Source organism: Bombyx mori, chromosome 4 (assembly GCF_030269925.1).
Source record: "Bombyx mori chromosome 4, ASM3026992v2".
In the NCBI taxonomy this organism is placed as follows: Eukaryota; Metazoa; Arthropoda; class Insecta; order Lepidoptera; family Bombycidae; genus Bombyx; species Bombyx mori.
In genome coordinates this window covers 14,853,961-14,878,017 of record NC_085110.1, presented here as the reverse complement: position 1 = coordinate 14,878,017, position 24,057 = coordinate 14,853,961, and the positions used below count along the sequence as shown (strand labels likewise).

Genomic DNA, 24,057 nt, shown 5'->3' with positions numbered 1-24,057 from the left:
TGTTTTGGTCGATATATCGATATTAAACGTATCGAGTGACACAATGTAAAAACAAAATATGCTTAATTAAAACTACTTTTAGTATTTAATCTCGCGTGTATGTACCTAATATTATCATTTAAAAACATTTTTCCAATGTTTTGAATATTATAAAGTTTTCAAGTTAGAGCTAGTCTCTTATTATTTAGATTAAACCCTAAAAATAGTTTTGTGTCGCGAAAACCGAAGAAAATGTTATATTGACATTACATACGACAAGCTCCACGTTTGCGTTCAATTCTTATATCTACAGTGTTTACTAGATATAACTAATTTATATTCTTAAATATAGCATTAAATACATAATTAAACATTTTACATAAAATAACTTTTGACATTGAGGAAATCACCTTTACTAAAGCGGAAGGTCAGTTCTTAACTGAGTACCTATTATATAATATCTGTCTACAGAATCAAAATAAGCAAGTCTTGTACTATTAACTTTCTAACAAGTTCATAATTTAATAAAATAGGAATTGTACATATCTCTTTTCCGAAAATATTGAAAATACATATGTGTGAAAACGTCGTGTCACATAGCTGAAGTAAAACCGAGTGTGGCTCAAAAAATATTAGACATTAGAAGTCAAAAATTAGCCAATAATTAAAACCAAATATAGCAAACAATAAAGAATAGAAGATTCGATGATTGAGACGCACAAGAAAATACTTAAAAGAACAGCTATGTTCAATAATAGGTTTATTACTTAGAAAGTAGAGCCAAGGTAAGATAAGATCTAAATGGTAAAGGTTTATATAGGTAACACTGACGAAGATGAGACAATGACCTCAAGCCGGCCAATACGAGAACGCGCGTCAAATATCGAATGTCGGCGCAACAGGCGCCTGTATTAAATGTACTTTTAAACTTTCCTTATTAACAGGCAAAGGTATCCGATGACATGAGCATTTTATTAACGTTTATGAAAAAGTAATCCGACATTTATTAAGCGCAACGACACTTTTGCCTCCATTTTGGTCACGAATTGACAGTTAATTAATTTCAGATATTTAACAAATTTAACTTGATATTGAACAGGTAATGGAGTCGATATTAAAGTGTTTATATTCCTTTTCACATAAGTAACCATTTTAAGTACGTGTAAGGAAAATTAGGACATATTAATAAGATATAAATTAGCAAGAAATACTTTGCATTTTCGTTCGGTTATTATACAAAATGGTACATAAAATACATGCACTTAAATTCTATAAACAAGAAACCATTTTCAATTTATTCCAATTTAAAAATAAAAGTGAGCAGTTTTCAATAAAAAACCAAATTCAATATTCAATTTAGTAAATTATAAAGATTGTAGCATCAGCGTTCTATTTTACGTAATTCCAAGAAAATTACTACATTTGCTTGTTATTTACAGTTAATACTGTGTAAAGCTGATACATAATTTGTGTCAGCTATATTTTGTACTTTGATCCGAAGTTGTAATCTGTTCTATTGCTTACAAATACAAAACTCAGAAACCTACTTACGTGTTTCTGTTTTATTCTACAGAAGTTTTTCGTTTGAATATCAAATAATCAGTAGATTAAATTAATACATATTTACGTCACAATATTAAACTACTCGTTATTAACGAACAGCTACTTATTCGATTGCTATTGATATGCTATTTTTCCCTGTTTGATAATTTTATATCTATAAAAGAAAATACAATTTACAAAAAAAATCAGTAGTCGATAGCACTAACTTTAGTGTTTTTCCAATTTAACTCTAAAACTACATTCAAATAGAACTAAAAATCTATTTTTCGTTCGAATTTAGTAATAATATAACCAATTTAAGAATCGTCAAAAACCATTTATTTATACACAGATACTGAAAACAAGTGACACACGGCACACTACAGACCTTGGACTTCGACTGGCACAGCCTCCACTTTCTACACACAACTAAACTATCGCTTCGCCGTACCGCATTTCATTGCTGTATTTACTTGCACTATGTTGTTCGACAATACAATGAATACAGCGATGTATATAAAACTAAGGTATTTCGATAGATTAGTCGGCCAGTTGAAAAGTACCATGGTTGGGGGCAGTCATCGTTGCGTGACGAGTGAACACGTCACGGCAATTACCATGTTCCTCGATTATATTTCTTGGTGAAGTTTAATATAAAAATATTCTACTAAGAATTTCGGATTCGAAAAGCGTTTTTCTAACAAGTCGATACCATCGATTTGAAGTTTCAGTCACGGAATTAACGTTCTTTTGATGTTTTTTTTTTATTTCTCTATTGCATTACCTACCTACCTATCATTACATTTCTGGAAAATCAAATTGAATTCATTTACACGCAACGTGGATTTCGTTTATTTTTGTGGTTCAAGTTTGACTTGATTAATTGGTTATCTGATCTTAAATCTGTCCATCTGAAAGTTTTCCTGCGTACAATACGCACATAAAGGCAAGATGTGAATGTTTTTTTTAATAAATTATAAGACCAAGCTACTTCCAAGTAAACCGAAATATCTCATGCTTTATGATTATGTTTTTCTTTAATTTGCATATTTTGACATATACTGAATTGCGGGGCTCGCAAAATAACAATAAATTCACATTCCGTGTTTATTGCTTTGTATTACAAAAAAAAAATCACTTACTTATTGAAGTAATTTTCAGTTTTCATCCTCTTCGAAATTTTTGTTCCTGTAACAAATAAAATAAAACGGTATTAAGAAAAGGTACTCTTAAAGTTTTTAATTTGTAGCACAAGATTACGTTTATGTCAAGAATGAAAAAGCACAAGTAATTTTGTAAAAGAAGTAGATAATTAATAAGAAGGTATTGCAATTAAAATATGTCGTAATTTATTTATTTACACAGTGCTATATTATGACATTGACAGTCAGCTTGAAACACGATCGAAAAAAAATAAAAATAACAACGATAAAAATAATAGGTATGTAATATTTATCGTAGTACATATGTACTAGATTAGTAAATAAAATAGTATTACGATTTCCCATGGTATACGAAATGAAAATGAAACGTCACACAAAAAGAATAAAATAAAGGTTAACCTTTTGCCTAGACGTTTTGGCGGGAATGACAGGAGCGAAGTTGAATGAATTATTTTATTTGTTCATTTAGTGTTTCTTCAATTTTAAACGTGTAAAAATTGTGGGTTATTACAGCTAAGCATCCGTGACAGTGCACAAATATGGGGAAATGAGACCAGCACGCTGGACGTGACTTCTGGGGTCTTCCAAAAAGTCCACTGAAGTCTCAGTAATTATATTATAACCACCATTCCCTATCTAATCTTGTTTCGTATAATTTCATCTCAATTTATTACAGTCTCAAATAAATCAACATCATTTCATTAAGATCTACATCATTTTTTATTTATCCGAATATAGACATATGTATGTAGTTAATAATTGAAACTTATATGTATAAACTGGCCACAATAGTATCGCAAAGAATCTATTGCTATACTTTAAAAAAAGAACCTTTGTCTATGAATAGGCTGCATAGTGCCGTGCTGTGGCACGATGTTGTCAAGACAAAAGTACGTATTCGAAAATTGAAATTTATCGTTCCATTAAACTTAATATCACGGAAAACTGTAAGCATATAATAGAACGTGAGACGTTAAACGCTTATTGTTGGGCTTTCGCCGCTTCATTTTGGCCTATTGTTGTTCTTCCGATCAACAGATAGTCTCCCCCTGCAATGTCTAGATTAGTATATTATTTCTCGAAACATAATCTGTTCTGATCTGTACGGTAGGCGTGAAATTCCTATTTATCGGTACACTTCGTAAAGCGCAAATAAGGAAGATAGCTATCTCTTTTTTTAATAGAAAAACATGATTAAACACATGAGTTCACGTACTATTTACGAGAGACTGTTTATTTTATGACAAACTAAATATATTTTCCTTGACTCGTTGTTCTGTTTTGTATCTTTGAATAAAAACGATTGGAATATTAGAGTAACACTTTAAAGAAAAAAATTTAAGAAACCTACAAAGTTAGTTTTTTTTTTTTTCGAATCAAAGAACTTAAGAAGTGAATCCTTAACAACTAATCATAGTATATAAAAAGATTTTTAGTGTAACACACAATAAACATTTTATAGCTTGTAATAACCAGTACCGTGCTCATTAGATGAACTATTCACAAAATCAGCGATCCATTAGAAACTTCGTATTCAATTCGCCTGTCTGTAAATTGTCGGGGCCGATTGTTCGTAAAGGGCTGATCTGTATCTGTAGGCCGATACTTTTGTATTTTGATTTAATAATGCCTATAATATCATCCGGTATAATGCTGAAAGCGTACCCCAGAGATCCTTGTAATGTCGATCGTGACCGTACTTGAACTAAATACTATGAAATCGATTCGATTAAGAAAATTTATCGTATGGTAATTTAATAATCGTAACAAAGCACCTACGTTTTTTTATTATTGTTTTATCAGATAAAAATACATTATTTCATTAATTATGGTCGGGTAATGACGAAAAATACGTTGTTATTTTTATTCTTAAGAATTGATAAGACCGCCAATTGTACTTTTTTTTATATTTAATGTTTCGTATTGTTTCTTTTGTTGGTGTACAATAAAGAATACTCTCTCTCTCTGTCTCTGTCTGTCTTATTGCTATTTTCATGCACGTTTAAATGTATCATCATTTTTAAAAACAACATGGCGCCAATCGCGCCTTTTTTAACGGTATTTAAACTGCCGCTAAAATATAAACGAATTTCATGAAAAATAGAAATTTTTATCAGCAAACAGAATTACACGGAAATAATAAAAAAATTGACGACAAAGCAACGTTCGTTCGCATTGAAATAAATTCTTCGTATGTGTTATTATTCTTTTAATTGTATCAATTCTCGTGTGACCTTCCTTCCGTTTGCCGAAGACGGGCGGCGGCTTTTTGCACAAGTAGAATTGTTGACGTGGATAGAAATCTTTCTCACGGCAGACGCCATGGGAAAGGAATGGTAGCAGTCTTCTTAGTTTTGTTGTACAAACTATTAAATTTAAACGTATTTATTGATTGATTTTACAGATTTCATAATATTTGTTATCAACCATTTTTATTTTGTTCAATGCAGTTTCAAATATATTTATGACTCCCGAACAATCGAAGAAGCAAACTACATTGTAGTTGTAGTCCAGCAAATAAAAGCCTTTATTTTAATATCACAAACTAATACTTCAGTCATATTTAATTAATTGTACAGATAAACTTATTAATTCCAAATAAATCATTACTCTAACGTAAGTTGAAAGAAATTATCGTATTAACAGACTCATTTAAATTTCAATATCAGAAATATCACGTCATTGGATGATTAGGTGACAGTCAGAAAAATTTTCTATATTTAATAATGATGATACTTAGTCTTAGGCAGCTGATACTTCTCAATCTTCTGTCTGTAGTATTGACAAATACTATACGTAGTCAACTTTTGGTGGGAACGCTACGAGTGAAGTTATGTGAACTTTTATTTTACTACAGGCTTAAAAACGTAATAATGATGGCCTATTAACCGTTTATCATCTTTGAGTGTGCTCAAGTGTGGAATAATGAATGTGCCTTTTTTGTTGCCCTTGTAGATAGACGAGCATACGGCCCACCTGATGGTGAGGGGCTACCGTCGCCCATGGACTTCAGCAATTCGCTGCCCACCTAGACGTGGACACTGGACATAGTTTTTCGGTTTCTTCCATAAACCTCTTTATTTTACTGAGATATTTTATTCAATTCCATTACTTAATCGTTTTAAATGAAGAATTTGATCAACGAACCAGAATCCTTTTTTTTGTCAGGAGGAAATCGCCGGACTTCCGCCCTCCACTGGGGACGGAGGGCGAGGTATGTCGGAGTCGAACTGACTAAAACCTCCTGTCGCTCAACAACCCACGTCCGAACCTCGCATGAGTCAAACTCATGAAAAGGCAAAGAAAGTGGAGAAAGTAAAGTGCTTAGTGCGAAGCACATCTCTCCCATCACCCTCCCCCTGCACCAGAATCCTAGACAATTTCATCAAATTAAAAAAGAAACACAAAGCCTATTTTTTTACCCTATCTTCGTTACTAGAGACATGTAATATTGTAACTGCATCTCTCACGGCTGAGACACACAAATTATAATTAGCATGATTCGTAAAACGTGTTATAGTAGGTTGAACGTTTATAATTTTAAATATTTTAAGAATAATAAAAAGAAAACCTATTTAAAAAAAAAACGTGATCAGGAAACAACGTTTTCAATAAATCATTAATAAACTTTTTATTAGAACCTAACAAACAATTAATAAATAGGACTATTAAGAAACAATTTACTTGTACAATAAACATTAAAACTTGTAATTGTGGAGAGGAGCTAAAGTATAAGGCTGTATGATGGTTGCAAGGCGGGGTGAATGACCGTCTCGGTTATCTAATCACCGTTGCGGCCCGGAGGTTTGCGGTTTTTGTCTATTTTCTATTTTTTTAAAGCGTTTGTGAATGCTGTTTATGTACCTTTCTTTGTTCACTGTTTTTTAAGGATAATACGATAACGGTTTGTTGTAATTAAATTATTTATTTCAGACTAATTGACCCGGCAGACTTCGTAGTGCCTCAATCGATAAATAAAAGACCGAAACTTTTGTATAAAATAAAATTAAAACAAACAAAAGGAATCCGTCCGAAGAGAGACACATCAAAGGGAAAACAAAATTGTTATTTTTATTTAATTCAGAGCATTTTCATATTTATCTAACTTTTAAACCTTCTCTGGGCTTCCACAAATAATTCAAGACCAAAATTAGCCAAATCGGTTCAACCGTTCTCGAGTTTTAGCGAAACTAACGAACAGCAATTCATTTTTATGCATATAGAATACGGAAACCAAACCCTTTTTTCCATTTAATATGTGAAGATAATTACCTCGTCCAAATACTATTTAGGATGCAAAAGATCAGCTCTATTCTCGATAATTATATTTGAAAAATACAATCACAATTATTTTTTCTTTAGATACGCTAGTTATTGTATTTCAGATACCAATGAAATGCAAATTCAAAATTACGGACTATTGGAAAGCTATGTTTCAAAATTGCTTACTGAAATTAATTCGATCAAAGTTCATTCGGGCATAAACAATAATATTTTGAAAAAGAAATTTGTAAATTCATCGAAAATTTCAATAACAGCGAACGTCAAAAAAAAACTCAGGCTTTTAAAGCCCATATAAAATACTCGCAGGTATCAATGATTTTAAGGAAAAACGCACTTAACACGTGCTTACGAAGGACTTTAATGGTGAAGGAACAATATTTTACAGTAATAAAATACCGCCAAATTTTATTTATCTTTTGCCATGTAACCCTCCTATAACATTTTTACGGTATTTTACAACAGGATTCCACTCGAACACGAAAATAAAAAATCCCCAAGACCCTCTTATAACAAGGTACTTCTTTAACAAGATTTTTGTTTAAAATTATTTAGATAACTACATTATACACTATGAACACAAAATATATGAGAATAACCGTAATTTTACTGCTTATTTTTTATGTAGAGTAAGTAAAAAAAAATTTAATACATGCAAGCATAGTTGAGATGTTTCATTCAGAAAAATTACTCTCTCATTACTGGCTTCTAGTCTCATATACCACGGTTTGCAAATCCTATGAAAACAGATTCCACCTCGCACACAATCACCACACACAGCTATCAGACGAGAACGACAGTAATGGCACATAACTAAACAGATTAGAAATACACACCTTAACACTCATTGGACAGTTTAATGATATTTTAATACCGCACTTTCTGGTCGAACGCTAACTAATCAATTTGGATTTAAAGGAAAACCAACATTCCAGATCACTTTCATGTTAGTTAATGCTCCCAGGCTTGAAATAAACGTACGAAGTGAAAATAATATGTAGTTATATGAAAACCGAATAAATCAATTCAATTTTAACCCCAAAATACGAGTTCAAACAAACGGCAGCCGCAATCCGCCTGTAATTCTGTTTGATTGTGATTCAAAGGTGCTTATTAAAGCAATTATCATATTTGAAGACGGCCATTGTGAGCGACGATTAGCATACGGCCTGCGTCACAACGGAATGGAGTCGGGAGCGTGGGAATACTCAAATGCCGTTACTTGATATTGTGTTTTTCTTTTCTTCAATTTTAATTTAATATCTAATGTTATTTTTTTTATTTATTACTCCTCTACGGTAAAGGCAAAGGAGATTTCTGATTTAGTCGATGTACTTAAATTATTATTTGTATTGAACTACTATTTTCTAAATCAATCGTGGCGTTTATTAAATAACTTTTTACTTTTTTAACTTTTGTAATTTCATAATGTTGTCAACTATTGCACTGTCGATTGCACCTATATAATTGAGGTGACATCTGCCATGTACCTACTTATTGTCAATTTGTCAATGTTTTGTTTGATGTTCACTTTGTAACTGCTTTGCAACTAAATAAATAAATTAACGAAATAGAGAAAATATGAAGTTTATAAATAATAATAATAGATTTAATATAGTTGTGCTACCTACTTATTTTTTAATAAATAAATGGATCAAATTTGGTCATGAATATCGAAATCATAGTATATCGTTCACTAGAATCGTCAATTTGCAAAACCGGCAGTCCTGTTAATTATATTGACAGATACGATCTGCGCGGCTTATTAATAAAAAAACACGAAAATTCGATTAGTAAACCACCCACTCTTTTCATACAACACTAAACACACTGCTATTATTACGTTGGTATTAAAAGTGAACTGTCAAATCTTCTAGCTTTCTAACCTACAGTAAAATTAAAAACGAATGTTAATTATAAAAGTATTCTGCTATACGCTCAAATAATACTGTTCTATTGTATCATTAAAATGTATTACGCTATAGCCTATCGTTATTCTCCCTTACTACCATGCTATCTTACCGTTCGAACAATAATACTGATATCGTTATTTTATAGATTAGTTCATTAAAATTTATTTTGTTTTGTTGTAAGTACTATAAAACAACAAAGTATAATCTCTGTCAACGAACAAATTCGTGAACATCAATGCGGCCTGGAGCGTAGTTAGATGTCTTTATACACGAAAAATATGTCCAAATGTTTTTATGCATCCGTAATGATGGTAAATGTTTGTCCGCGGGCGTTCACGTAATGAATATTTAATTGCATGGAAATATTTTTGTACGTTGACCGCGCACCATTGTAGTTCAAATTACGGTCGATTACGGAACTCACGAACTCTATTTTGTTACTATACAAAGGTTTGTATATTCGTAATGTCCAGATTGAGCCCGAAATCGAACGAGACGAGTACAATAAAATTCTAGTCAAATTTTCATTTGATTGTTAAATAATTTTAAACAAGTATGGAAAGAAAGGGCGTGTTACATACAGTCTTCGGTAATTAAAATGTGTAAATTAAGCACATTTACATTTTGCTTTGTTGCATTTTTAGCTGATTTTGTAAATACCGAAATAAAAATAATCTTTGATTATGTTAACATTAAATTAATATTAGCTTACGGTTGCATTTATTTCACGTTTTTACACGAACACTTAATTTAATACTTTATAGCACTTATTCTAATCAAAATAAAATTTTATTTTGTTTGATTGCGAACTGTATGTTCTCGAAGATGTTATTATTGAATTGAAACATTGTTGTTGGCGCTTCTGTCGCCTTAGGAAAAGTGACCGGTCAACAATTTCATAGATATTTTTCGTGCATTCAGCGAAAGCCACCGAGGATAGCAGTCAGATATCTCTATAAACAAATTATATCCATTTTTAACACGCTTTATTAGCTCGGTACATATATATGTATGTTAGGTTGTACTTTTTTTTCCTGCCTATGCTGATAGCCTTGAGAGGCTATTTCAGCTTCTCCTTGACGTGTAGGTGAGCTCACGGGTCTCAAACCGGGAGTGTTGCTAACACTGGCCCTAGTAAGAGCAGTGCTTCGCAGAATTTACCACCGGATCGGAAACGGCTGTGTCTATGGGTTAATTTACTCATAGAGCCCTTCGTCGCAAGCGACGGGTTCGGCGACGACGGTGACCGCTGCTTGAGGTACCTAAAAGCACCGTTTATGGATCGGGATGATCCGTAATGACGTGTTTAGAGTGACGTCGACTGTTTACTGAAGTTTGTACGTAACTGAATCTTTGAACGTGATTTTAACCGGCTACAACACTCCCAACTAACTTGAATATTTGCACACGCATCAAGGGCCGATGATAAAGATAAAGAAGCATTTATTAACAACCTTAATTCATATTTAGGTACCTACTATTAATGTAACCTTTCTACACATTTGACACCTGCAAAGATTGTTTTGCTTTCGCATAGGCCTTCCCCAAATCCTGTCATAAGCCCGCGACGGCCAGGAATGACCTGACAATGCGTTCATTTTATAATTTTGCTCTAAAATGACCTAATTCGTATCAACAAAGCTAAAAAGACTAGAAATTAATTGTCAATTCGGTTTGCTATTTAATAAGCGTGTTAGTGATTTTAAGTTTTTAAACTATATCTCTTAAAATACGTGTCTCAAATCTATAAACAATACTAATTTATATTTTGAATCATCAAAATTTCCAGTAAGTCATTGAACTGATACGGGTAGGCGGAAGTACTGTCATTTCTCTAACGGTACACAGAGATAGATTGTGTGAGACTGCAATTGTTTTACGTACAATGTCCATACATCTCGAAAAATGCTTAATCTTTAGCTTAAAAAAAACTGCAGATCACCGTAGATTTAGTTCGTATTTTATGTTAGTTCCATAATAAAACAATACGCTATAATAGTTGCTTATGAACACATCATATATATGGAGATGTATCTTACCCCGGTAACCGTACTCGTCAAACTTGGCAAAGAGTTCGACGTACAACCTAATCCGCTGAGTTTCTCTCCGGATCTTCTCAGCGGGTTGCGATTCCAATCCGGTAGTAGATTCATTTGATAAGCTCTTGAGTTGTTAGGTCTTCTTCGGAGGCGCTCGGGCGGCCGTTCTCAAGTCCCACCCCTCCTGGCTGAGCTTTTGCTCGAACACCTGTCCTGGTGAAACTGGAAAGGCCTCCGAGCCACTAGTAATGAGTCAATCATAAAAAAAAAGATGTATCTTGGAAAATTTTCAGTAATTTGTCCTTAATGTTAAAAAAAAACATATTTAATATTTTACTTCCGCGATATGTACTGTTAGTCTAAGCGACAAGATGCGTCGCGTCGTACAGAATCATCAATATAAATAGTCGATTAAAATTATATTATGAACCTTGGAAATATGTCGAATGCTTTGAGCTGAATCAAAACCAGTTTGAAAATAACAGAAATAGCTTAATACCGTCTTAGTTTGTGCCCCACACATCAATGTGGCAGTATGACGGTTTTAAAGAGAGAAAAAAAATCTATTATCCAAATGTACAATTACGTTGCATTACTGACTTCAATTACGCGGGTAGCGCTGAATCATGGTGTCGAAAACTGAATTGAAACTCGCTACGTACTTCGAACGAAGGCCGAATGACTTGTCTCATAGACTTCTCGTTGTGATGATAATTAAATTATAGTAGGTACTATACGCCGAAGGTAGCTTTGAGCACTCTATATACTTGTTATTCTTATTTTTTATTATTTATTGCTTAGATGGGTGGACGAGCTCACAGCCCACCTGGTGTTAAGTGATTACCGGAGCCCATAGACATCTACAACGTAAATGCGCCACGCAACTTGAGATATAAGTCCTAAGGTCTCAGTATAGGTACAAGGGCTGCTCCACCCTTCAAACCGAAACGCTGAAATAGGCAGCAGGGAGGTGGTACTTACCCGTGCGAACTCACAAGAGGTCCTGCCACCAGTAGCTATGACATCACAGTTGTTCACCAAAGAATCAAAGGGACTATATTATATTACTCATGTCGTTTTACCAACATTACTCTCTAATTTATTGGTTAGCCAATATAATTTGTGAAGATTCTAGAACGATATTAGGTAATTATTTAAGACCGTTCATTTACGTACATACGTATATTTGGCTCGATTATGTATATGCAGTCTCATTATGATAACAATACGTGAGAACTCATTTCGTAATGTGCATGCGGCTTCTTTGTAACCGATACGATTGATTCATATTATAACACGTCTTCCTTTATAATACAATAAGTAGGAAACTACCCCGATAGCGCTGACAACAATATGCATTTGTAGGCATTGAATGATCGCTCTTGTTAAATAAACTTGAGCCCAATATTATTGTCACTAAGATATTCTGTCATATTTTTTTAAACATAACCTTTAAAGCTTGGATAAGAGCTCTGGCCGTGTACTCATTTTATTTGGAGTCCATTTACTTTCACACTAAAACAGTAATTAAATTTATAAATGTTTGTTCTATAAACGCACGCAACCAAACGTTATCTCAAATTTATTTCAAAGTAATTATTGGTATTGAAAGAATCATTCACCGACCGACCAACGGGGGACATATCAAAGGAAAAACAAAATTGTTATTTTTATTTAATTCCGAGCATTTTCATATTTATCTACCTTTTAAACCTTCTATGGACTTCCACAAAAATTCAAGACCAAAATTAGCCAAATCGGTTCAGCCGTTCTCGAGTTTTAGCGAGACTAACGAACAGCAATTCATTTTTATATATAGAGATTAACATTAGTATTAAAAAACAACTGCAATAAAAAATTTAATTTCCTAATTACACAAGCACAACTATTTAAGATCTAAACTCGAAATCATTTTTAACAACTTTTAACAGCAGCATTAGCAAAGCAACAAAACGTATAATCCCATTATTAATTATTAAACAGCATTCTCTTTTTCACGCAACGCAAGAAAAAAAAAACCGTATGATACAGTTATAAACAGTAACGTCTTGATGCAGTTAAAACTGTTATACATATATCGGTAACGGTTTTCGTAACGTTAGCGTAGCGGTAATTGCTGACTGCACTATCGCGTGCATATATGAAACGTTACGACATGTTTCTAAGATAATGAATACGTACATACCAGTTGATCATAACCGACTTCCACGGTGAGAGAATGACAACGTGGAATACAATGAAACTTGCAAACTTTATAAAGCGTATTACTGATAGGCACCACAGCTCACTGAGTTTCTCGCCGGATCTTCTCAGTGAGTCGCGTTTCCGATTCGGTGGTAGATTCTGCGAAGCCATGTTCTAGCAACACTCCGGTTTGAGCCCCGTGAGCTCACCCACACGTTAAGGCGAAGCTAATATAGCCTCTCAAGGCCTCTCAGCTTAGGTAGGAAAAAAAGGCACCACAATCCCGCTTACAGATGCAGTGTGCTAGGGCGAGTTTTTTAACTTCTCGATCGCGTAAAAGCTAACTCAAATTCGTATGGAGTTGGAACAGCGCTCCTAGCGGCAACCGGCAACAGGGTGCAGGACATGCATTACAGCTTAATGGTGAGTCAGCAATACATGGATAATTCTATCGCTTGTTTCAGGGACGATGGCGACGAAGGGAAGACCTTCCACTTAACGAATGCTCCTTCTACTATACTATTTCCCTACCTAAGCTGATAGCCTTTAGAGGCTATTTCAGCGTAACCTTAACTAGTACGTGAGCTCACGGGGCTCAAGCCGGAGTGATGCTAACACTGGCCCGAACAAGAGCAGTGCTTCGCAGAATCTACCACCGGATCGGAATCGCGACCCACTGAGAAGATCCGGCGAGAAACTCAGTGGGCACGAATGCTCGGAGACCAACCGAATATTCGAAACATTAGCAAGAATCAAGTTTCAGCGAATTTCTTTCATTCTCTTATTCCACCGCACATCCTTGTATTCGTATACAAAAAATATTACTCTACCTTCAGATTTTTTAAATTATAAATATTAAATAAGCATTTAAAATATTGGCGAGAAATTCCGTTAAAGAACAAAAATCACGTATCAATATCCTTTACCCTCTTTACGTTACGAAATAATTCGTTAGAATAGCGTGTCTTGGCTAAAAAACATAAATTTGTCGCTTATAAAATTTATTTTATTACACTAAATACGCTAAGTTATTATATATTACTAATATATTATTTATATTATGAAAATTAAGAATAAATACAGACACAAAGTGTACATGAAAAATGAACATGATCAAATCTAATAAAAAGATTCGGTTTAATGTAGGCTTCATCGGTTTTCTTTTTCTGTAATGATTTGGCATTTCGCGAAATACAAATACTTGCAAAAGAAAACAAGTTACATCGACCCGCGGCGGTAGGCACGCGAGGCTATTGAAATAAAAAAATATATTCAATATTCAAGGCAGAAGATGGTTGGGGTTTATCTAATCTAAAACCTGGGATTCTCTTATCGTCAAGAACCATAAGATACTGTTAGTTTTTTCTGCGTACCGAGAAACGTAAATGTCAAGTGATGATTGATAATCTACAAAATGGTTGTAAATGCGATATTAAAATTTCGACAAATCACAACTTAGTCGTTCGATCACGTACTAGATTGATATCGATACTATTGTACTGAAAACGTCGGAAATATTAAACGCTATTGATTAAAACGTAAAAATAATTTAAGTCGTGTCTGCGAACCGCGAAAAAGTATATAATTAAATCTCCCGTACAATTGCCGGACAGATCTCGAAGGCAAAGATAATATCTTAGACCATCTTCAAAGCCCAAGCTATATATATGTATATATTACGTTATGTTCGTTCGACTGAACAAGCTAAGCTAAGCATGTAGTCCTTATCTGATGTCTTTCAACTCGGAAGTGGTCCAAACAGAAAGGCAATTAATTGATAATGTAATTTAAAATCATAATTTCCTTTAATTTTACAACATTATTATTGATATATGATTTGCAGTAAAGAGTAAAGGTAATTGTATCGAATAAATTTTATAGGCATTACGTCGTACATTTTTACATTTCCGCCAAGTTTAATTTGAAATATTTATGTATCGGGCACATAGTGAAGAGATTGGCCGTTTTATGAACTATAAAATAAGTATGATACGGCTATCGGAATCAAGATTAATGATTTAAGCTAAGCTAAGTTCTTGATGAAGCTTAGAGATTTAGTAGTAACATTTTGACGATTAAACTAATTTTCTTATATTCGTATCATGGATATATAAACGTATCTATGATATTATGACGTTCAAATATGACATTATCCACAAGTTAAAAAAAAACGATTTCTCGCAAGAGGCATCCAGTACTGAGATCCGTTTGTCTAACTATTGCTAAAAACCTATTTCGAATTCACACTTTCGAATATAAAAAAAAACCACAGATATACATATTACAGTAATGGAATTTCAACAATAAAATAAATGATCCAGTTTGATACATTCGTGTTTCGATCTGATGCGAGTGACTAGGCTCGTAACGCCCCTTATTGTTCTCGTGATTAGAAAGCCGCTGCCGTGGTGAGTACAGCACGTAACGTTTATCGAAATCAATTAGCGCGTTACAATGCTGTTTCTGCTTTCTATGTATGAATATAAACGCGTTTACGCTTAAACGTTTTTCAAAACCGAACATTCCATATTTTTAGCCTATTTTTTTTTAAGTTAGGCTTGAAAAAACACCTTGAAGTTGTGGAAGTTGTGGAAATTATAAATTATTAATTTTTTCACTCAATCAAAGAAGGCACGTTAGAAGTTATTCATTAATTTAATTATTCACCAAAACAATCACAAAATTTATTAATTTATAATTTAACTCATATTGTATATATGCTCCATGAAATTAATTATGCATAATGATAGGTTAAATGGCGCGCATAAGTTCGTGACACTCTTAAAAAACATTAAAATTCCTTAATTCACTAAAACATCAAAATAAAATTTTAAGTCCGAAACCGAAATACTTACATACCTACATTCAATAATTCATGTTATAAGATGACAATCTGTCCATAAAAAAAAGGCAGAACAAAAAATACATAATCATCGCCGACGAGTGGTCAATTCTACATCCGCCGAAGAACCATCAGCATCACACAAACCGCTATCACCGGGACAAAAGGGCCGAAAGAGTCACTTTACACACAGCCAGAAGACAGTGTCATTACAGACCGGCAAATCAAATCTGGTCCTTCGTGTCTCTAAAACACTAACCATTTTAGATACTTAGTCGGTTTTCAAAGTTCTCATTAAGTTGGTCGACAATGGATCTCGAGCGTTTGCGGTGGCGTAGTTTCTCCCAATTACACCGTCTCTAGCCAGCGATTGGCTCGACGAGGAATCCGGCCTGTCGTGACTGTGATGAAAAAAAAACTGACGCAAATTGCCGATACGCCTCGTGCACACAATTTCATGGTCCGAGTTCTCGAACAGACTAGATTCGTCATATCTCTAACAATGTGAACGCAATTGTGATACATCATTAAAATAAATATTGTTCGCTCCAATTATTCTTTGGTTTTATTAGGAAAGCTAGATCCCCGAGGGTCTCTGCAAGTGGATCGCTAGCTTTTTGGGTGGGCGGAGCATCACGGTCGTTGTAGACGGTGACTGTTCTGATACCATGACCATTAACGCTGGCGTTCCACAAGGTTCGGTGCTCTCCCCCACGCTTTTCATCCTGTATATCAATGACATGCTGTCTATTGATGGCATGCATTGCTATGCGGATGACAGCACGGGGGATGCGCGATATATCGGCCATCAGAGTCTCTCTCGGAGCGTGGTGCAAGAGAGACGATCAAAACTTGTGTCTGAAGTGGAGAACTCTCTGGGGCGAGTCTCCGAATGGGGTGAATTGAACTTGGTTCAATTCAACCCGATAAAGACACAAGTTTGCGCGTTCACTGCGAAGAAGGACCCCTTTGTCATGGCGCCGCAATTCCAAGGAGTATCCCTGCAACCTTCCGAGAGTATCGGGATACTTGGGGTCGACATTTCGAGCGATGTCCAGTTTCGGAGTCATTTGGAAGGCAAAGCCAAGTTGGCGTCCAAAATGCTGGGAGTCCTCAACAGAGCGAAGCGGTACTTCACGCCTGGACAAAGACTTTTGCTTTATAAAGCACAAGTCCGGCCTCGCATGGAGTACTGCTCCCATCTCTGGGCTGGGGCTCCCAAATACCAGCTTCTTCCATTTGACTCCATACAGAGGAGGGCCGTTCGGATTGTCGATAATCCCATTCTCTCGGATCGTTTGGAGCCTCTGGGTCTGCGGAGGGACTTCGGTTCCCTCTGTATTTTGTACCGTATGTTCCATGGGGAGTGCTCTGAGGAATTGTTCGAGATGATACCAGCATCTCGTTTTTACCATCGCACCGCCCGCCACCGGAGTAGAGTTCATCCATACTACCTGGAGCCACTGCGATCATCCACAGTGCGTTTCCAGAGGTCTTTTTTGCCACGTACCATCCGGCTATGGAATGAGCTCCCCTCCACGGTGTTTCCCGAGCGCTATGACATGTCCTTCTTCAAACGAGGCTTGTGGAGAGTATTAAGCGGTAGGCAGCGGCTTGGCTCTGCCCCTGGCATTGCTGAAGTCCATGGGCGACGGTAACCACTCACCATCAGGTGGGCCGTATGCCCGTCTGCCTACAAAGGCAATAAAAAAAAAAAAAAAAAAAGATGAAACAAAAACCGTACTTAAAATTTGACATGATAATTTGATGTTTCTTCAAAGTAAAATGGACGTTAATTCAATAGCCTTCATTTTGGTGAATACTCATCAGCTATCACAGTATCCAGGCCTAATTACCAAAATTTTAATACAAACACAACATTGATGCAGTGATTGTGTTTCTAAATCAAGCAACAAACTTTGTAAAATATATAAACAGAATAGTCCTTCGCGTTCAGAGTCCGCCCGCCTCATTGTGCCACAGATTAAATTAATTAATAGCGCAAAAATAAAACGCAACGACTTTTAAACGCTACATAAGAAAAAACACCAGTTACGTTCGCGGTTTGTATTCGATTGTTTTAATTGGATTTTTTGTCGGCATCTATCAATTGTGATGTGACTTTGTTTATTGTCACTGACTGAGTTCTTGACAAATAAGCGCGAAGAGATAACAGGAGCAGCTGTTAGCAAAATTTCTTCTGTAATCTGTGGATAGATTTTTTTTCCTTGTGATTATCTGTTCCCTTCACAACTCTGTCACTTCTGTGACTTTTTGGCGGGAACGCGAGGAGTGAAGTTGTGTGATTTGTTTTATTTTGTCTATTTAGTGTTTCTTCAGGTTTAAATGTGTAATAATGGTGGTTTATTAACTGTTTAATATCTGTGAAAGTGCACAAATGTGGGAAAATGAAACAAAGCTGCTTGACGTAACTTCTCGGGTTCCTCCAAAAAGTCCACTGAAAAAATCTCAGTAAATGACCACCATTTTACTGCGATTATATTTCATCCCATATCATTTCATTTCATTAAATTTCATCTCAGTTGATTAATGTCTCAAATTAATCATTTTCATTTCATTTCACTCCATATTATCATTTTTCATAAAATTAAGAATATAAAGTAAAATAAGACATGACTTAAAGGTCTTAGTTACCAGGTCATAAAATCTCTTAAAAAAAAAAAATGTCACTTCTGTCAGTGTCATGTAGGACAGATTATTATTATTACAAACAACGCTCTTATTTTGTTTATTGCTATTAAAATTTGTATTTTTATCAGCATACGTTGGCAGACGATCAAGCAATTAGTAATAAAAGTCAAACACGAGCCAGTCCTAATATTAAGCATTATTCAGATTTCAACATACTTGTTGTTCCGACAATAGCGATGTGCATTTGGCGTTATGCAAGTGTCTACACCAAAAATAAACAGAAATCTGTTTGAATTAACTTATGCGTTTATTGTTCTCAATACTGCTAAAAGAGTATTCAACGACTCGAATAGATATTCGGTAGCTTCGCATAGTTCGAGTTATCTGTGTTGGTTCCGTTATGAAGAGACGATGCGTGACGATACCAGACTAAAAAGCAGCGCGGATACCGCGATCCGATCTGCTAGTCGAATTACGATTTATTTATATATTTCATACTAAATTCTATGAATCATTCGATTAATTTTTTAAAAGCTATTTAAATACTCACGGAAAAAATACTTTTTAAATCCCATTGAAAAATATTGCAACGGAATCCCAATTTAACGTTCTTAAACATGAATTCGTTTCTCTTCTGTCTACACTTACTCTATAGTCACAAACATTAATATTCGTAAGTGCGGTTCAGTTAATTACTTTTAAAACGACTAAACAAGTACCTATTTCTATCTGTGTAATATTTTCTAGAAAGTATAAATAACACATTAAAATAATGACAAAGCAACAGCGAACATTTATGTAACAAGCAATCCTGCCGTACGTGTTGTTTTATTGCTCTTATGACAGTATAGACACTTGATTTTCCAGCTTTCACGTGGGAATACGAAATGATACGGTAATTTGTTGCCGTGTGAAGTTGTTGGCGTCGGTGTTTGTATAAATGTAATTTTTAAAACTACTTTATTTCGGTGAAGACAATAGGTTCTATTATTTTTATAAATACGGTAATTTATTTGAGGGAATTTTGTTTTTTTTTTTTATTTAATATATTTTTTTTTTTTTAATTTAATTCACTGTCAATTTAATTTATGAAATCAACTCGTTTGTTAAAAAACATCAAGCTGTCATTACATGCAATATTTCGCCAGAAACCTTTTATTAATCGCCCAACAACCTATATTAAGTTTCATCACATCGAAAAAACGACTTAGAAACACGAATGTTTAAGCAAGTTACTACGTACAACTTAATATGTAGTAAGTTGCTTAAATAAAAATATAGTTTAACAACTATACACGTATGAGAACGTGCATGAAAAGCTGCACTCAACAAAGAGCGTATTTTTTATCCTGTTGACAGATGACAGGACATTAGACTAATGTAATAAATTATTGTTATGTCATCGGTCCTTGTTAGGTGTACAAAATTTCAAGTTAATCACACGCCTTAACGCAAGTGAAAATTACATTAAATGATTCCATTCCATTTCATCCAGAAACATTTCAAACTAATAAAGACATATTTAAATAGTAAGTACCTCATGTATAGTACTTTTTTATGATTACGCTTATAAAAAAACACAAGCTCAGAAATTCTCACTCATATGTAATGTTTTTTAAATAATTCTTCTTCGGATTATTTCTCTTCCTTGTATCTTTACAAGTATGGTGTTCCAATTAATTTAAATTATCACTGCCTGTTCGAAACGTTCGTCTTCGACCTCTTTCCTCAAACTTCGAATCCTAAAAACCTTAAACCATAGAGTTAGCTTATTAACTCCATGCCTTAAACTAATTCATATATATTTTTTTTCAAAGGAATACCACACCTCAGCCATTTACCTTAAGGTTGGCGACAGATTGCAAAACAATTAGAAAAAAAAACACATCTTTCCAACAACAATATAAAAATAAATTTCCAAAATATTAGGAATAGGAAACGGAATGACGTCATTTAAAATTAGCTCATCAACTAAATGTTTATTGCAGCCAATGCGATACATTTGAGTCGACTTAAGGCGAAGCTCATTACCTTGACAGGAAACGTAAACGAAGTCAATGACTCAGTGATAGGTTTTAACATTTGCAATTTATCATTTAATAGCAAACAAAAACAGTGACAATATTTGAATTGACGAAGCCATAAAGAACGAAGCATGTAATAATGGCCGGCGACAAAACCGTCATCGCGGCCGTAAAAACCCACTTAAGCCTCATATAATAACGTGTGTCAATAAACAAATAACATTACATGAAAAATTTGCATTAGTTTTATGACGAAAATAAGATGAGAGTGTTCCGAAATGTATGTAGATTGTGTCATCGCAGAGAATAGAGATGAGCGTACAGCCGAAAGGATACTAAATGTAATATTCCAATTGATAATTAAATTAAATTTAACAATAACCACTGAACATCGTTTTATGTATTGATTTTATGTAATACATCCTCCTATTTACTTTATAATTTAAATTTTTAAGTAAAATTCTGAATATTTCAAGTTTTTTTTGTTGATAACAAATACTAAAGCTCATTAATTGTTACTAAGCCAAAAAATCGGTACACAAAGAAAATGGTACTTCACTGCTTTTTGTCTTTTCCTCTATACATAAATACAGATGTATGGTTTCCAATTCTAATAAGAGATGTCATTCATTTTACAATACGAAACATGAACAAAACCGTTTAACTTATACTTAATTTTTTTTTAACACTAACAGGTTAATGAACTTTCCCATATACGTAATTTATTATTTTCCAGTATGTACTGTTTTCCTAAATAAAATTTATATTGTGATTTCTTGTTCTAAACCTTTAATTAACTATTTATTAATGATATTTTTGTTACCTGATAGAAAAATGACACGCGGCATAGTGAAATAAAAATAATTGCACAAAAATATAATGTTGACACGTTGTCGTGGCAACCGAACATTAGTCTCTAGATTTCTGGGAATCGTTTAAATTTACGATTCAATCGATTCGTTACGATTTGAAAATCGAGTTGCCGATCTACCTACCATCCTCTGAATATTTTATCATTTGCTTGTATGTAATTGCTTGGCAACCAATTGTTCAAAACTACCGCCGAAAACTATTTATGTTTAATGCATAAAGTTTTGATTTTATTAGGATTATTGTTATTAGTTAAAACGAAAATATCACACGTTTTCGTTTTAATTTGTAAGATAGAAATGAAACTTGTTCAATTAAAAATATACTGTATTAAACTTGTGCACACAAATACTCGCTAAAAGTGAATTATTTGAAGGTGGAGGTTTGACTGCAAGCGATACTACCGCTTCTAGTTAAATAGTTAATATTTAAAAATGACAAATGTAATTCTGTAATTCATTTTTTACTTTGGATTGCCAAGCGAGATAAGATAGACGAAAAAAACCGGAGTTTGCGACAGTATTCGGAATTTTTTTATGGCTTTCTCTGTCCTATAGCTTTGTTGTGTATCAGTCATGCGTACATCTATTGGTACAATAAATGTGTATTTTAATATTATAATCATTTTTGTCTGCAAACGAGCGGTTTTTTTATGTGTAAAGTTGAAAACTGCTAATCATTCTTAACCTAAATGGAGTATGTAGGTATACGTGTATTTTGAGTACTGGCAATCATAAAATTAAAGGGATTAAAAACGAACTTACGGAATTTTGATCCAAACTATTAAAAAATACAGTACCAGTTCACGAATTAAAAAAGAACAATGACCCAGATCCGCCAGAGATAACAATTGACGTGACGCATGTGTGGAATCGATAACAGTAGTGCAGTACACGCACTCGCGACTCTTATCGATACTAATATTTACACAGACACGCGAAATATACCACGACGTGTGACGTAAGGTAACGTGTGAACCAACCCGGCATTTCTTAACCGCTCTTAATTGTATTAGAGCCCTTAGAACCGCCGAAGGGCACAACGGGAGACGAATGTCAAACTAAAAAACATCGTGGCCTGTTTATTCAAAGAACAGCAGCTGCGTCGAAACGGTACGGCAGATGCGCGTCACCGGACGCTCTTTCTATGAAAAGAACGAAGCAAACGAATTTTTGAGGAAGAAAACTCACCTTTGGCCATGCTGGTGCGGGAGGCAGCGGCTGCGCACTCACTAACAGCACACGTGCACGAACGCCGCGGGCGCGCACCTGTCGCGGAATGACTAGCCATTTCCATACTAGTTAGTATTTATTACGGGCGAGGCGCTCGCGCAGCCCGACACACCGAGATGGACTGGCTCAGGTCGATCGCGTTACCTGCGCCCACCTGTCCCCTCTCCCCCACCACTAGGAACCGGATGGTGCTCCAAAACAAAACGTCGAACATAGGACGTGCCGCGAATGTTCGCGCCACCGGTCCACACAATGAGGGTCGGCGGCACCCTATGTTTACTTGCTACACCTGACTCACGCGCCTACACGAGACCCTGGTCGATCGATGATTTACAGCGGCGCGGTAAAACGATGCCTCGTGCTAAATGCGCTTTCGTAACTGAAATAACGACTTTTAATTTTGAAGATGACGCTAAAAATGTAAATGATGTAAGCGAAAATGCGAAACAATGATAAAGTTGACACAGCAGGCGACGATGTCACTGCGGGCGCTGAGTGAGCTCGGCCGCGACAACGATTGCCTAACCCATTGTTATTCGAGTGCTTGTAAATACAAACAATACATACATCGGATGTCCGAAGCCGGTTTCGATGTAAACTACAGCTATAAATGACGATTTTATTATTATTTCTTATTTACAAATCTGTTCGTTTGTTATTTGTGAACGATACGAGCTGGTGGAAGCGGCGTTTTATCATTATCGATTGTGTCATTAATTAGTATGTTATCTTGATAGTCAATGATTTCAAAATAAAGTTTTCATATATCCAATATACAGATATGAATCTATAGTAAATAGGTATTACTTAATACCTTTGTAGTTTAAATGAATGAATTTTTTTTAATAGTATTTGATGATCACCACTTCGATCTGCCACTACGACTATTACGCTGTTGTGATAAAACCACAGGGGTAACATTAATTTTAATTTAGTATTTCTTTCACCGCCCCATTTTCCAACCTTATCCTATTAATTTTACAATTCATCTACGTTCGTCTTTGTTGCAGTCTGGTTTTCGGTCGTAATTCAAATCAAACTAACATGGACTGTTTTTGTCGGAGATTATTCATTATTTCAGTAGCTTGAAACTAAAGAAATACTATTTCAAACAAACTCTTACACGAGAAAAGCAGTGTTGTCAACATTCGAATAGCTATACAATTCTCGGATATTATCCGTTTTTATATTGAACTATTGCCAGAACCAGATGTTTTTAGGAATCTTCGACATGCATATAAGAAACATCTCAAGTCAAAATGCGATAAAGACAAGGAGATGGAGTATGGTGTAACCGTGACAAACGTGTGTTGTGCAGCAAACGCAGCATGAAGAT

At 34.6% G+C, this 24,057-nt stretch overlaps 1 long non-coding RNA gene across 1 annotated transcript in view; it reads right to left on the bottom strand.

Moving 5' to 3' along the window:
• The window catches only part of LOC134198819 (uncharacterized), a 38,674-nt gene extending 15,606 nt beyond the window's left edge, over positions 1-23,068 (bottom strand). The window contains exons 1-2 of the long non-coding RNA XR_009973037.1: positions 22,680-23,068; positions 2,664-2,709 (exon numbers count right to left, since the gene is read on the bottom strand). This is a non-coding gene — a long non-coding RNA (uncharacterized LOC134198819). The remainder of the gene's footprint in view (positions 1-2,663; positions 2,710-22,679) is intronic.
• Positions 23,069-24,057: the final 989 nt, after the last annotated feature.